This window comes from Belonocnema kinseyi, chromosome 3, assembly GCF_010883055.1.
Source record: "Belonocnema kinseyi isolate 2016_QV_RU_SX_M_011 chromosome 3, B_treatae_v1, whole genome shotgun sequence".
Taxonomy (NCBI): domain Eukaryota; kingdom Metazoa; phylum Arthropoda; class Insecta; order Hymenoptera; family Cynipidae; genus Belonocnema; species Belonocnema kinseyi.
The window spans coordinates 78,562,993-78,577,908 of record NC_046659.1 but is presented as its reverse complement, the minus strand read 5'-3'; the positions used below and the strand labels follow the sequence as shown (position 1 = coordinate 78,577,908).

Below are 14,916 nucleotides of genomic sequence, written 5' to 3'. Positions count from 1 at the left end.
TAGGCAGTCGCGGACAATTGTCCAGGGGTGGTCCCGAAGGAATTAACCCCCAAGCGGAGGTGTGAAAACCATGCCGAAAGCTGAATGGCACCTGGGTGAGGTATCTAGAATGGTGACTCTGGGATTCCGGGCGACTCTCAGAGCACGCAGCCTTATCCTTGCATGCGGGGCTCTACAAGGATGAACGAACCCCTTTCGCTAGCTTCTCGTGGGAAAAACAATGACAACACCAAACATAGCTGTAGTAAGTGCGGTTCAAAACAACAGAACGCGCAGGGCTCCCGACAATGGGTCGGCCAACAATGCCGACCAATCTACAGCTGGGGGAGCCAATAAAAATGGATTCAATGCGATCGATCGGCGGGATCTCGCGACCTTTGGGTCTTCCGTTCTGGGTACAGCACATAGAGTTGCAAATGGAAGAGACCCTCTTCTTAAAATTGTCAGGAATCACGAAGAAGTGGGCAAAGGAGCGTTTCTGTACAAAGCAGTGGAGGAGGCTGCAAAAACACTCGGACTTGATTTCAGTATTAGCGGTGAGCAAAATGCATCAAATCTTATCTATCTCGAGTACTGACTCCTGAAAGCCCGGATTAAGAGAGCACAAGAGAAAAACTTTCGTGAACAGCTCCTCGATAAGAGCATGCATGGTATCTTCCACAGAAATGTGAAGGATCAGTCAATGTCTTGTGAGCTAACGTTTGCTTTCCTTAACTCGCCCGGATTAACGTCTGGTACGGAGGGTTTCATTTTTGCATGCCAAGACGGTGTCATTTCCACCTTAACATACCGTCACTACATTTTGAGCCAAGACATTCCTGATGATAGCTGCAGGGCGTGCCATGCACAACCCGGAGCATTTAGCTCACATACTATATAGTTGTCCAACTCACGCGGGAATGACCTACATTCAAAGGCACAATGCGACACTAAGAGTGCTTTATTACCATCTCTGTCACTTTCACGGCATTAACCTTAATATCGCTCCTCTAAATGCTCCTAGGGAAATCGAGTCAATTGTCGAGAATGGGAAGTGCCGCATAACTTGGAACTTTATATTCTCGACAATTGTTTCTGTTGCTCACTCGAGGCCTGACATGGTTCTTCTTGACTTCGAGAAGCGAACCATGTTCGTTATCGAATTTTCGGCATCAGCTGACATAAACATCATAACCAAGGAAAATGAAAAGAAAAAAAGAGAGGTATCGTGACCTTATAAGGGAGTTGCAACGCTTGTACCCGGAATATTCTGTTAAACTAATCGTCCTTATCATCGGCGCTCTTGGAGGTGCCAAGCTTTCACTTCCTAATGGCCTAAAAAGCATCCCTGCGTGTCAACAATATGCTAAAACACTTGCGAGAAAAATGCAGATGGCGGTAGTGCTTGGGTCGCTCCGTGTTCTTAGGGTGCACGAGGCTTTTGCTGGATCGTCGAATTGATTCCTTTGCAGACTGCAACCACCTATCTCACGGTCGGGAGACGTGGTTGTGGCTGAAATTTTACCGCGATTTCGCTGGGAGTAGGTGCAATTTTCCAGATGCGGTTTTCCTTATGACAAATTTTTAATTATATATATATTAAGAAATTCATCAGAATTCAAAGGATTTCTACAAATTTCCGAAGATTTCAAGATATTTATCAGACTTTAAAGAATTCAAGAACATTATTATATTTTCAAATTACTTAAAAGTCTTAAAAGTCATTTTAATTCTACCGAAATTCCTAAAAAATTCTTTAAAATTAGTTAAAATTTCTTAAATTCATTAAAAATATCTTGAACTCTTTTAAATATTTTGAAATCTTTTAAAATTCGTTTATAAATTAAAAAATTTCGTAAATCAAATAAGTCCGGTCAAATTTCTTGAAATTCCTGAAAGCCTGTTTAAATACTTTAAAATATTTTTAAGTTACATGAAAATCCTTAAACTCTTTTGATTTTAAAAAAAAATCATTTAAAATGCTTTCTAAGATTTAAAATTCCTTTCCTCACTTTTTAAACCATATTAAATCCATTGAAATGGGACAAAATCCCTTTAAATCACTAAAAATCTTTTCGACTCATAAAAAGTATTTTAAGGTCTCTAAAATTTCTTCAAAATTCTTTTCCTTTTTTTAATTTCTTTCAAATAATTTAAGTTTCTTTAAAATTACTTGAAAATTTTTGAAATTCGTTAACGAAAGATGTACCATAGTTGCCCCGATGGTTGGTCTATGTTTGGGCCATTTTTGGGCCAATAGGCGGCCTAACTTCTCCAGAACTTTCTAAATCCCTTCATGCCGAACTCTAGGCCAACTTTGGCCCAAAGTTTGGCCGGTAGTCGGCGGTACTTGTTAACGAAAGATGTCCGATAGTTTCCCAGGTGGTTGGTCCGTGTTTGGGCCATTGTTGGGCCAATAATGTGCCTAACTTCTTCAGAACGTTTCAAATCTCTTCATGCCGATCTCTGGGCCGATCTGGCCCAGAGTGGGGCCAGTAGTCGGCGTTACTCGTTAACGAAAGATTTCCCATAGTTGCCCTGATGGTCGGTTCATGTTTGGGCCAAAGTTGGGCCAACAGTCGGTCCTACGTTGTCTGCCAACGTTGGCTGTTTAGGTTGGGCCGACGTAAGTATCTTATAAATATAAAAGGTGCCCCAACTTTGGCTGCCGATCTACGGCGGGCCAAAGTCGGTCCAACTTTGGGCCAACGCACCTGCTCTGGGTGCCGAGCTGAATCCGCACCTGGGATAAACTCTTAAGGATGTGTAAATAATTAAAAGACAGATTTCTTTTTCTAAAAGTGTGCATATTTATTGCGCCATAACGAGCCTGTTGTTCTATCTAATTATCTACATATTTCGTAAATATGTACCGCCTGTATACCTTTAAATCGAGAAGGACAAATAAGACAGCCAAACAGTATATATTATGTAATACAATTTCAGCATATTAATTTAGACGACTCAAAAAATTCTTCAATTATAGCAGTTTTCTCTATACTTTTAGAAAATGAAGTTCGCTATTACCCTGTTCATAACCATAGCTGTTTTTCTTACTTCTATTGGTAAGTATAATAATATCATATTTTTACAATATATGTTATTTTTAACAGATTTCAATAGTTTGAAGTAATTCAAACAGATTTGTAAGATTTTACGTTTTCTTCCAAATTACAAGTCATTTTCAAGACCTTCAAAAACTTGCAAGGTAGTTCACAGTATTTAAAGGGATTTGAAATATCGTAGGGTATTTAGAAGATTTCAACGAATTTTCAGGAGCTCTAAAAAATTTCAAGGGATTTCCAAGGATTTACATCATTTTGAGGGATTAAAATTGGTTTATTTTTCGGTTGTAAGTCGTCTTTTCACTGTTTAAAGTAAAATAGGCTGCGGCATCCCTGAAGATAATACATTCAATATTTCTAAATTTAATTTCAAAATTGTTTTATTCCATTTATGGAAAATTCTGTGTTAAAAATGTTACGAGATTAGAATTTGGTCTTTAAATATAAATCGCCAGAAAAAAAAGCCAAGGATAAAACAGGAAAAAGTCAGGGAATTAAAAAAATAATGTTTTGCGGCTGTACTGTATATTAATTTTGTGTGCCAATATTATTTGTTCTAATTAATATTTTAATTTATACATTTGTTCCTACAGAATCAGGAAATCCGGAAGATTCTCCTGAACGTAAAAGACCTAGACAACATGAAACCCATCCATCTTTATCTCCAACTCCAAACCCTCTTCCTGTTTCAGCCCCAACTCCTCCACCCATGGGCCCAAACCTTAATCTCCCATTGCGCCGCACAGACACTCTCAACTGTCCTCTACGCCAACTACAAACCATGGACCCAACCGTGCCATTGAGCCACCCGGAGACTCTCGAATATCCTCCACGCCAACAGGGAAGCACCACCGACCCAAACCCGCACCGCACAGATTTTCTCCTCTGTCCTCCACGCCAACCAGGAAACATGGACCAACAGAGAAGACATAATAATTAATTAAGTCAATACAAATTTTTTTGAGCAAATTCGTTTTGCGAACCAAGTTTGAATGAAAAAAAATTTTTCGGGATTAAGAACTAAAAATTAAAATTAACTTGATACGTTTGTATATATTTTATATCAAATGTTCACGCTCTGAATAAAAAATTCTTTATATTATATTTATTTTTATTATCTTAATGATTTTTTTTTGTGAAATCCTAAATATTTAACTTCTTAAACAATTAAGACAGTTATTATGTCTCGAAACTATACTACAGTTACTCATTGCAATGCATTGCTATTATAGGCACAGAGTAGTATTACGGTATTTTACGTAGCGTTAGTTCTAAACAAGTTAAAATATTATGATAATATTCTGAATCTAAATTAATACTACTAATTTTAATCCGATCTCTGCATCTTTTTGGCAACGAAGAAAAAAAATGCATGAAAGAACTGACAAATAAACTTTTCACTTTAATTGCCTAGAATTCGAAAGATGAATTGTGGTCAGTAGCGTGTTCTAAACGCGTCCTTTCTTTGATATACTTTTTAAAAACGTTTTTTGGTCCATGTGTCTTTTTAGAACGTTATTTGGCCTGATATTTGACTCTACTTTTTGTTAACCATTTGCAACGATAATTTGTTTTAAACTCGATATTTAAGGTTTTCTTTTATGTAAATAATTGAAAAGAAATTCTAATAAAAGCCGAAACTAAAACGAAAAAAATTGCATGATGCAATTTCAAATTCCATGTGTTATCTTAGGTGTGAAATAGTCTTACCAGCTTTCTTGATTTTATTATGAAAATATGTGATGAATAATTATTATCTGACAATACATAAAATGTTCTACGACGCGTTATTTTAAGAATCAACACGGCAATTTATGCCGATCTTATTAAGTTAACAAAACTCTGCTTCTGATCATGCGCTTTATTTAACAGTATGATTTAATGGCATTGTTTTTCGCATGTTTGTTAATACCGAGATGATTTTTTTACAGAAATACTATTATCACGGCAGTTTTTATTATTATAATAAGATATTTCTATTACTGTGTATAACACTGGGTCTTAAGAAATGCTCCCAGAAAGAAATAATCTAAAATATGAAATTCATGCAATTTTTGCAAATTTATACCGTAGGGATTCCAATAACTTATGTATGTGGGTTTTCATCTACCCGGTTTGAGTACTTATAAACATATTCACAAATTTTAAATTTAATTTATTTATCGATTAAATAAACAAAATTCTTTCTACGTCTTGAAAATTACTTGGAACAGTATATTTTTTCAGGAAAACTTTCATGGTATTGAAAAACGGATTATTTGTTATAAATAACAGTACCGTTTAGTGGAATCCGCTTCGGTTCCACCGTTCACTAAAATAAAAACGGGCATTATTACTTCGAAAACGTAAGCAATTCGTTTTTGAGCCAAATTGTTCATGGGAAACTGATTCTACATAACAGGGTAAAAAGGCAATCGTGTGGTTCGATAATTGCGCATAAACGTAATGTCCATACGAATCAAGTGACGTAGTTGCGAATGTGTATTTGCGCATTCGCAGCGTACGTGATATGTTCTCTCTAAATCGACATTATTAAAGCTTCAATAATTACTAGTGAAACTCTACAGCACAGAAAATATTAGGAATTCAGTTTTGTTTCAGGACATTTTCTTACAAACGGATTTTGAACTTCTATTATGTTCACTCTCTTGTTCAATGTAAAAATTGAACAAGAGATAAAATTTCTTTCAATATTCGTATTGCCTAATATGAACCAAGTTTGGTTCAATTTTGATACAATATATTTTGAAGCCGTTTCTTTGATTAAAATGAAATTTATTTCACATAGAAAAGTCTAATAAAAGAACGCGATTGCGTAACATTTAAAATTTTATTGTAACAATAATAAAGCAATATTATGAAATAAGATTAGGTACACAGTTAATCGATTTAACCTTCCTTTATTCACTTTCTACACAAAACAAAATTATTAGAGAGACTAAAGTAAGTTAAAATAGATTAAAAGTGTAAATTTACCTAATTAGTCCACTTTGAAGCTATAGCTTGTGAATATGGCATGTTGGTGTAGATGACGCACACATAATTTTTGTTTAATTTATTTTAGAAGAAAACGAGGTTTGTTTCAAACAAAATCTCATCAAGGCCAGAGCAAATATCTCTCGCCTTAGTGATGACGCACAGCGTGACTATTTTTTTTCACAAAAATTGACAAACCAAAAAATACGGATTTGGTAGGACGAAAGATTACAAGAAAAAATGGTTAAGCAGTTGTAGAACTAATTATTGAGATCTACCATCGAAACTTATCAAGAAGAAAGCAATGCAAATATTTTATAGTTTTTTCTTACTCACACACTTGCCAATTGAGAAACAACTCTGAAATTTTTGCTTCCGGAAAAAGAAAAGAAATTATGGTATTAGATTTTTATCTTATAGAGTCAATTATAAAAATAATGAAATAATTATAAAAGAATTATAAAGAATTATAAAAGAAATGATGGTGTTAGATCTTTATCTTATAGAGTCAATTATAAATTAATAAATTAATATTTTGACAAGAATCATAAGGTAAAAACCGCATCTGGGTAAATAAAAAAAATGCTGGACCTAGTTTCAGGTTTCTTAAACACACTCTCAATTTCCTATCTGTAATCCGAAAAGTCAACACAATTTTGTGCTCACGGAACTAGTTGCTCTACTTTCACGGAATTTTCCAAAAGAGCAAAAAAATATTCTGTAAAATAGAAACCGCAATTTAAGAATAGAACAAACATACACTCCCGAGCTGAAGTATGTTTTGATGAATTGAGACAGGAAAAATTGTATTTAAAAAAAGTGATCAAGGTTCGAGAAAACGGATGTGAGAGTTAACAATTTGAAAAAGATAATAGCATAAAATGAAAGCAGGTTCAGCTGTGAATGGTAATAAAAAAATTCAATTTTCATTTTAAAAATATAAATAAGAATATGCGCGCGAGATATCAACTTTGTGCATATTGGTAAAAATGATGGGATGTAAAAAAGTTAGTTAATTTCAAGAAGTGGATGTTGAATAAGAATGAAAAAGTTTTGATACAAAAATTATTATATTATTTTATATTTTAAGAAATATCAATGCTAGAGGGTTAGCAAAAATGATTACTATGTTAAAATTTTAACTAAATTTCACATAAAATTGGTTTAAAAATTATTGTATGAAAAAATCATGTTTTGAGAAAATACTTTCACCACGATTGTGCATTTTATTTTGTAATAATTTGTCATGCCATAAACCCATCTTCAATAAAAATGTAGGTTATCTAGTTTTGTACTTCCGTCCTTCAATTATTTTATCCTCGCCCTTGAAGGTGAACGTAACAAAGAAAATTGCAATGACGGCCTTCAAGAATAATGGATGAAGTATAGAAAATTGAAACAGCCAAAAGAATAGAGAGATAATACACTTAGAAAAATATTTGTGTGACCCAACCAACAAAATATTTGTGTGATACGACCAAATTTGTTCTTTGAATCAAGCAAATACTCTACCTACTGAAAAGATTTTGTTGAGTCAATAAAATTGTTTTGTTGCCCATATAATAACCATATTCTATGCTTGAACCAATGCAAATTTTTTTGATACAGTGAAATTATTTTTATACATGCATTTGGATTTAAGCTCTAATTTTTCGTGAACACCCATAACTGACTATATCTATTGTCAAACTATCCTCGAATTTCATGTTTACAGTGTGATAAATATTTCGCCATAATTTCTTAAAAAGTTTGATTGTATAAAATGTATTGTATAACAGATGATTAAATTTTCTCACTTCTTTTTCATTGAAGAAGGGGTGCTGAAGGATAATAAATAGAGATTGTGTAATTTAGAATGAGTCCTATTTAACAGTTCTTAAGGTTTAGAGAATATTTCGTAAAATTTATTATTTTATAACGAATAAGATTCTGCTTTTCCTTAATATTAATTATTTTAAGATGTCCATTTGTATAAATCGATGCACGTTACCTGATACGTTTTAATTCTCTGTAGATCATAATATTATAATACAAATGTTTGCTGTCAAATGACGTATTCTATTCAGCATATTTCTGGCTCTCAACATAGACAAAAGGTGCCCGTATGCATAAAAAGACAAATAAACATTTCACTTGCTTTCGAAGTAACTCATAAAAAATGAAATCTTCAAAAATATAGGTCTGTTGAGAAATAATGCACCATAGACCAATTTACTTATTCAAATTTTTAATTCTTTTACATAAAAAAAATTATATTCTTAAAATTGTTAATTTTGTCACTATATTTATTTTCTATATTTTTGCGCGTCGAATTAAATGGAAAAATTAAAGAATTTTAAAAGATTAAAAATTTAGTTCTCAGAATTTCTCAACAAGACACTACAAAATCCGTCGAGAAATAGGGCCTGTACCAGCTGGACAATTTTTTTACCACTTTTTTACCTTTAACGGAAACCAAAAGGAGCAGCGAATCGGCTAAATATTTGGCTTTCCTTAAAAACAAAAGTTTAATGATACCAGACAGGAAATCTAAGAAAAAAATAGTGAAAATTTACTATTTTTTTCATATTTTTTCTACAAAGAAGTCCACAGACACAGGAAAATACGCGTACATCATTGTCTGAAGGTATAAGAAACCCTTTTTTAATTACTTTTTCAAAATCCTAATGATTTTAAACGCGGCTCGAAACGGCCCATACTGCAGGGATTGCAATAACTTATGCATGTGGTTATAAAACTTCCAGGCATGAGCAGTTGCTACACATTTAGAAATTTAAAAATTAATTTCTTTCAAGTGAATATCAATTATTTAAAAAAGTCATTTCCCGCCCTAGTAATTACTTGGAGTAGTATACTTTTTCAGGAAAGCTTTCATGGAATTTAAAAACGGATTGATCGCTATAAATAACAGTACCATTTAGTGGAATCCGTTTCGGTTCAACAGTTCAATAAAATAGAAGCGGGCATTGGTCGTTCGAAAACGTAAGCGATTCGTTTTCGAGCCAAATTGCTTCACGGAAGTTGATTCTATATAACAGGGTAAAAAGTCAATAGTGTGGTTCGATAATTGTGCATAAACGTAATGTCGATACGAACGAAGTGACGTGATTGAAAATCTGTATGTGCGCATCTGCAGTGCACCTATGTTGTTATATTATACACCTATGCGAACTTTCTGTAATTAAAAGTAAAATTCAACGAATTCGCAATTGGACAAAAGTCACTACACAGATTTCTAGAGAATAACTTTGATTATTTATACGAAAAAAGTTACAATTCGCCGAAACAGATGGTTGCGCTTAAACAGACGAAAAGACACTTAATTTTTCGAAAATAAAAAAGAATATTCATTTTTATATTCAAGGGTCTTCAAAGAAACATCCTAACCTTTACTTTAAAGTTAAAAAAGTAAAGACAGAAGATCCATTTGAAATCAAAGTGAAGAATATGTTTTACTTTAATTTTGTATGTTTTAATTGTCTGGAGATTAAAAGATCAACTGCGGTTGTTTTCGTCATACTTTTTCTAACATTTTAAATGTAATTTAAACAAAAATATCATAAAATAGTGCTTTGTGAATTAGTTTAAAACCGAAGCATTATTTTTTTTAAATCTCTATTTCAGCTATCCATTGGCAGTTTTTCCGACGTCAACTTACTTATACTTACTTACTTACTTACTTATACTTTCAAAGATACTTCTATTAGCTAGCACATTGATGATTCAAAAGCTCGTACACTGCCGTCGGAAATTATGTTCATGGCTGGCGCGAGCGGTAATGAAAATCACTGTTGACTTTGAAACGTGATTACACGTTCAAAAAAAAAAGGGAAAGAAACTTTTTTAAAACCCGTTGGAGAAATGATTAAATTTGGTGTTGAATGACCCTTAATAGAGATATTGTTGACCCTTTAAAAAGAATATATCACGTGAGAAGTTAAAAAAGGGCTGCGATTGGTTGTCCTGAAAAATTGAGAGTCTTGGAAAAGGAGATGGACCAGACTTACCGAAAATTCGAAACTAGCCAAGCTTAGGAAAACTATTTGACTACTCATTTTGAATTTTGGGATGAGACACTTCGTTAAAAAAATGCAAGAATTTCTCGAATTTTGTACCTCGACTTCAACTTGTGACATGACCTAGGAAAGTTAAAGCAACAATCTGGATTTTATATGACACACGCAAGTAAAAATGCTTCGACTTGAGTTCGACTTGGTTATGTCTTGAGTTCGTCTCCAAGGCATCGATGCCTGGCTGCGTCTCAAAACTGAGTCGAGACATAGGAGTTCGTCTTACCTTTATGGCCACAATAGGTAAAACGGCGTTTACTTGTGTTAAGTCGAATCTGGTCTTGGCTAAGACAATGTTTACTTGACTCAATACGAGCCTTGTCTTGGCTGAGACTATCGAATCTTTTTTGGCTGATAAATGAGATTAAAATTGATGAATGAACAATTTGTAATTATTAAATTAGTTATTTTTTATTTAAAAATTCATAATCGGCGGGTCTAAACGAGTATAACCCTTAAAAATTTCCTTCAAAAAAATAAAAATTGTAACTTTCTAGAAGGATCTCCTAAGCCGTTAGAATAATACGTAAAAACAAACAACATTTTCGGTATCATCGTCAAACAAGTATAATACAAATAAAAATCCGTAAATAAGTTGATTTAATATGTATATTGTACAAAAATATATAATATTGTTTAACCATTAACAAAGATTAGCTATTATGACATAGGATATTTATGGAAAAAGCTGAAATTTACAAGCTGTAATATTTAAAATCTTATTTTACATTTAACTAAATAAAACGAATAATTATGAGCTTTCCAATCGCGAAATCGTATTGAAGATTTCTGACGGTAGTGTATTTCAAAGAACTTTTGCAAAAAAAAAAGTTTTTCCAAAACTGATCTAAATATTTTTTAATTATTATTTTCATCCAGCCATTTCTATTTCTTTTTACAGAGTTAGGATATTGATCAATAATTTTCCCGCAAGAGCTAGACATACTTCGCCTCCTCGTGGTAGATTTGCTAAAATTCCAATTTATGAACGTGTTACTCTTGGTCATAGTCTTTTAGCGAAAACCCGAGATGATGGTTATCACACGATGTACCACTCAGGAACTGGTTCAAGAAAACAAACGTATCGCAACCGAAATTCGTCCTCTGGACGAACATGAGTTTGTTTCATTACATAATCTTCAACTATTACATAGGGGCCACTTTGAGGTTTGGTGGAGGGTTGCACTTCTAGTCAAGAGTGGATCTAACATTTTGGGTCTCAACTGGGTTTCATGCATGGTTTTAGCATTTTCAGGACTCGAGGAATATGATAATTGACGCTTAGTTAAAAAAATTAAATCCCATTAAAATTGGGCTTTATAAATGTTGTAACCTTTAAAATATATAAATGAAATACCATATACTTTGTACTGAAGTATTTAATATGTTATCAAAACTGCACAAATCCAAGCTAATAAATTTCATAATTTGAAAAATGGTTTCTATGGTCTATTCTATATAATAGTATTAAAAATTTGTCTTCTACCGCAGGTGTTCATGAAATACAGTATTTGTATAATTATTAAGGAATAATTTTGAATTAATTTATCATGTTTCGTTCGCTTGCTCCTCATTTATTTAAACGGAATTTAATAATTGTACAACAAAATTTTGTTTGAAGTGCCTGTCGGACTCAGCTGTTTTTTGTGTGGTTATTTTCAACGGCATTTCATAAAAATGTCTTCCTTATTAGGTATTTTCACTTGAACCACCAGCTAACTTTATTTCGTTAAAAGCTGCGGAGAAAACAATCGACCAAATGCATGGAACGAAAATTTATTTCTGTATTATATTTGTAATTAATAATAATTCTCATCTTTTTATTATTTCATTAAATAGTAATTAAAAAAATAAAAACTACTTTCCAAATAGACTGATATACAGAAATTTAGTTTTTACGAAAATATTAGCAAGCTAGGGCTCCCCTCAGCAGTCAATGAAGTGAAGTTAGCTGGTAGCTAAATTGAAAATACCTAATTTGTACTGGTTTCAGTTCTCCAAGTTAGATTTGGACGTAGAAAAAAATCAAAATGTGAGATTGCATGAAGTATTCTCCATTATATTGGACAAGCTAACGAAATCATTTGCAAGACTGAATTCCTTATAAATTAATACAGCTAGAGGGTTTCGAAACATTTTTTTTAAACTTACATGTCTTATGCTGATGTTAGTAAGATATAAATAAAAAAATCGTTATTACGCTATACTTTTTTGTATTATAATATCAAAGTTCAAATTTCATGTCCCATCTTAGGTGCGGAATAGTCTTGACAGATATATTACGTCGTATGCTTCTACAACACTGTTTTTCGATGTTTTACAATACCGAAAAATATTCTCAATTATCAAATAATGCTTTTAACACAGTATAAATTATTATGATGCAGATATTTCTTTTCCGAAAGTGCTGGTTATTGCGATATAAAAAGTTTCGTGTTCCCTTAAATTATGTACATACAGTATGTTATTTTAATATGAGACATCGAAATATTGCAAGAAATACGCATACTACGAAAAAAATGCCTGTAAAATTTTTCTTTATTTTCAAGGGGGGAAAAATGTAATAGGAAACTCTAGTTTTTATTGCAGATTTTGATCCTTCATTAAAAAATACGTAAGTTTCATTCGAATTTTCTTTTGTTTTGGGATAGATGCGTATTTCTCGAGATATTTCGATGTCTCAGGATAAAAAAAACACCCATTATGTCATTAATCTGTACCATCTATATGCATTTAAATTAAGACAAATGATTTATGAAATGAAAGTATGTCAAAAGAACATTCTTACCTTTCCATTCCATTTGCAAATATATGGCACAATTATTAAGACTAATAAATAAGATAGCGAATAGTATATATGCTGGAAAAGGATTAGAATATTCATTTACACGGCTCGCAAAATTTTCTATCAAGCAGTTTACTCTATATTTAGAAAAAATGGAGTTCACTGTTTCTCTGTTCATACCTTTGGCTATTTTCGTTACTTCTATTGGTAAGTATAACGATATATCTTTTTTTTATTAGGTGAAACTGAAGATTTAAAAAAATTTTATCTTTACTTTTATTTTTACTTTATTTGTATATGTTTCATTATTCATGAAAGTATTGTTGTATATGAACTAAAGTAGTTGGACTTCAAATTTAATTGAAATCAATTTTCAATCATTTATATTCAATGTGAATTCCGCCGGATTCTTTTTAATTGTGTTGGTTTCTCTTAAACCAGATAATTTCTCTTGAAATGAATATCCATTCTGTTTCGGCCAAAACACAATTCCTATAAAATGACGTTATTTAAAATACTTTTGTAAACAAGAAACCTTCCAGAAGTGATCTTTACATAGAAAATCACATTTATATAAGATAGCGAACTATATTTATTGCCCTTCCCTATATTAGTTTTTCTAATTAATATTCTGATTTAGCCATTTTTATTTTTTTCTTCCAGAGTTAGGAAATTCAACCAGTTCTCCTGAACGTAAAAGACGTAGGCAGGATGTACCTGATCCATCTTTAGCTCCATCTCTAGCTCCTTCTTTACATCATTCTCCTCCTCGTAGATTTGCTGAAATTCCCATTGAGGAACGTGTGACTCTTGGTCATGGCCTTTTGGCGAAAACCCGAGCGGGTGGTTTTCGGAAAATTAACCCTACTTACGCTATTATGAAAGGAGAGGATGGATTCATTCGTTTAGTAATGGACACCTCTAGGTTCATCAGTGCGATATATTATCCAGGAACTGGGGAAAAGGTTCAAGTAAACATACGTAATCCAAGAGATATTCATCCCCTCGACGAACCAGTTTTTTTTCCGAGAGTCTTCTACAACTGTTCCATAAAGGCCACTTTGAAGCTTTCCCCCGTGAGGGTCGTAGGTTGAACTTTTAGTCAAGATGGATCTAAAATGTTGGGTCTCAAAAGAGTACTTTATTTGTGGATTAAACGAACAACACATGATAAATCCATTTCTTAAAAAAATTAGTATATTCTGTACTTATGTGTTTATTATGTTATAAAAACTGTATGAATCCCAGATAATAGATTCAATAATTCGAAGAATGGCTTTGTCTACATATTATTCTTTTTGCATTTTTTTATCGCTGGTTTTTTGAAATTCAGAATATGTCTAATTATTAAGTAAATATTCTGAATAGATTTATCATGTTTTGTTCGTTTGCTACTGATTTGTTTGAGCAGAATTTCTAGATTGTGCAACAATTTATAAAGTATAATCTTTTAGAATTACTCGGGTAATATTATTAATAAAATTTGCAAAGATTCATATAACATGTTAATCTTACGACGTAGAGGTAAATAAGCTTTACGCATAAAGATTTGATATGCCTCTGTTTGTTCTTCTTATTTGCTCCGTTGGAAATTTAGAAACGTCGTAGTAATATAAAGAATCTTTTATAGAAATATTCCAAAAACAAGTAAAAATTATTTGATCTTTTAAAAATACATATTGTTGTCATAATTTTATCATTTTTATAATTTTTTCATACAATATAAGTCAAACTGCTAAACAGTTTGCAGTATTTCTGCGATTTTTCATATTTATCGTATATGTTCCCGAAAACTGTCAGGCGTATAGTATAAATATATTCAACATAAACTGGGTGTTATTGAAAGATCTACAACTTTTATTTAAAACTTTTTTGTAAATTTTGATTATTGACTGAAATAAACAGAAAATATGAAGTTTTCAGAGTTTTGGGGGGTTTGACCTTGAAAATTAAATTTGCTGGTATTTTCACTATCTTATTCGTGATCAGCGCGTCAAAATACATAAGTATATGAAGTTTCGAATCAATCGGAGGTTAAACG

At 32.4% G+C, this 14,916-nt stretch overlaps 1 protein-coding gene across 1 annotated transcript in view; it reads right to left on the bottom strand.

Annotated features, from left to right (window-relative positions):
• Nucleotides 1-14,916, bottom strand: part of LOC117169417 (nephrin) — a 456,412-nt gene that overhangs the window by 210,083 nt on the left and 231,413 nt on the right. The gene's annotated exons all lie outside the window — the stretch shown is intronic.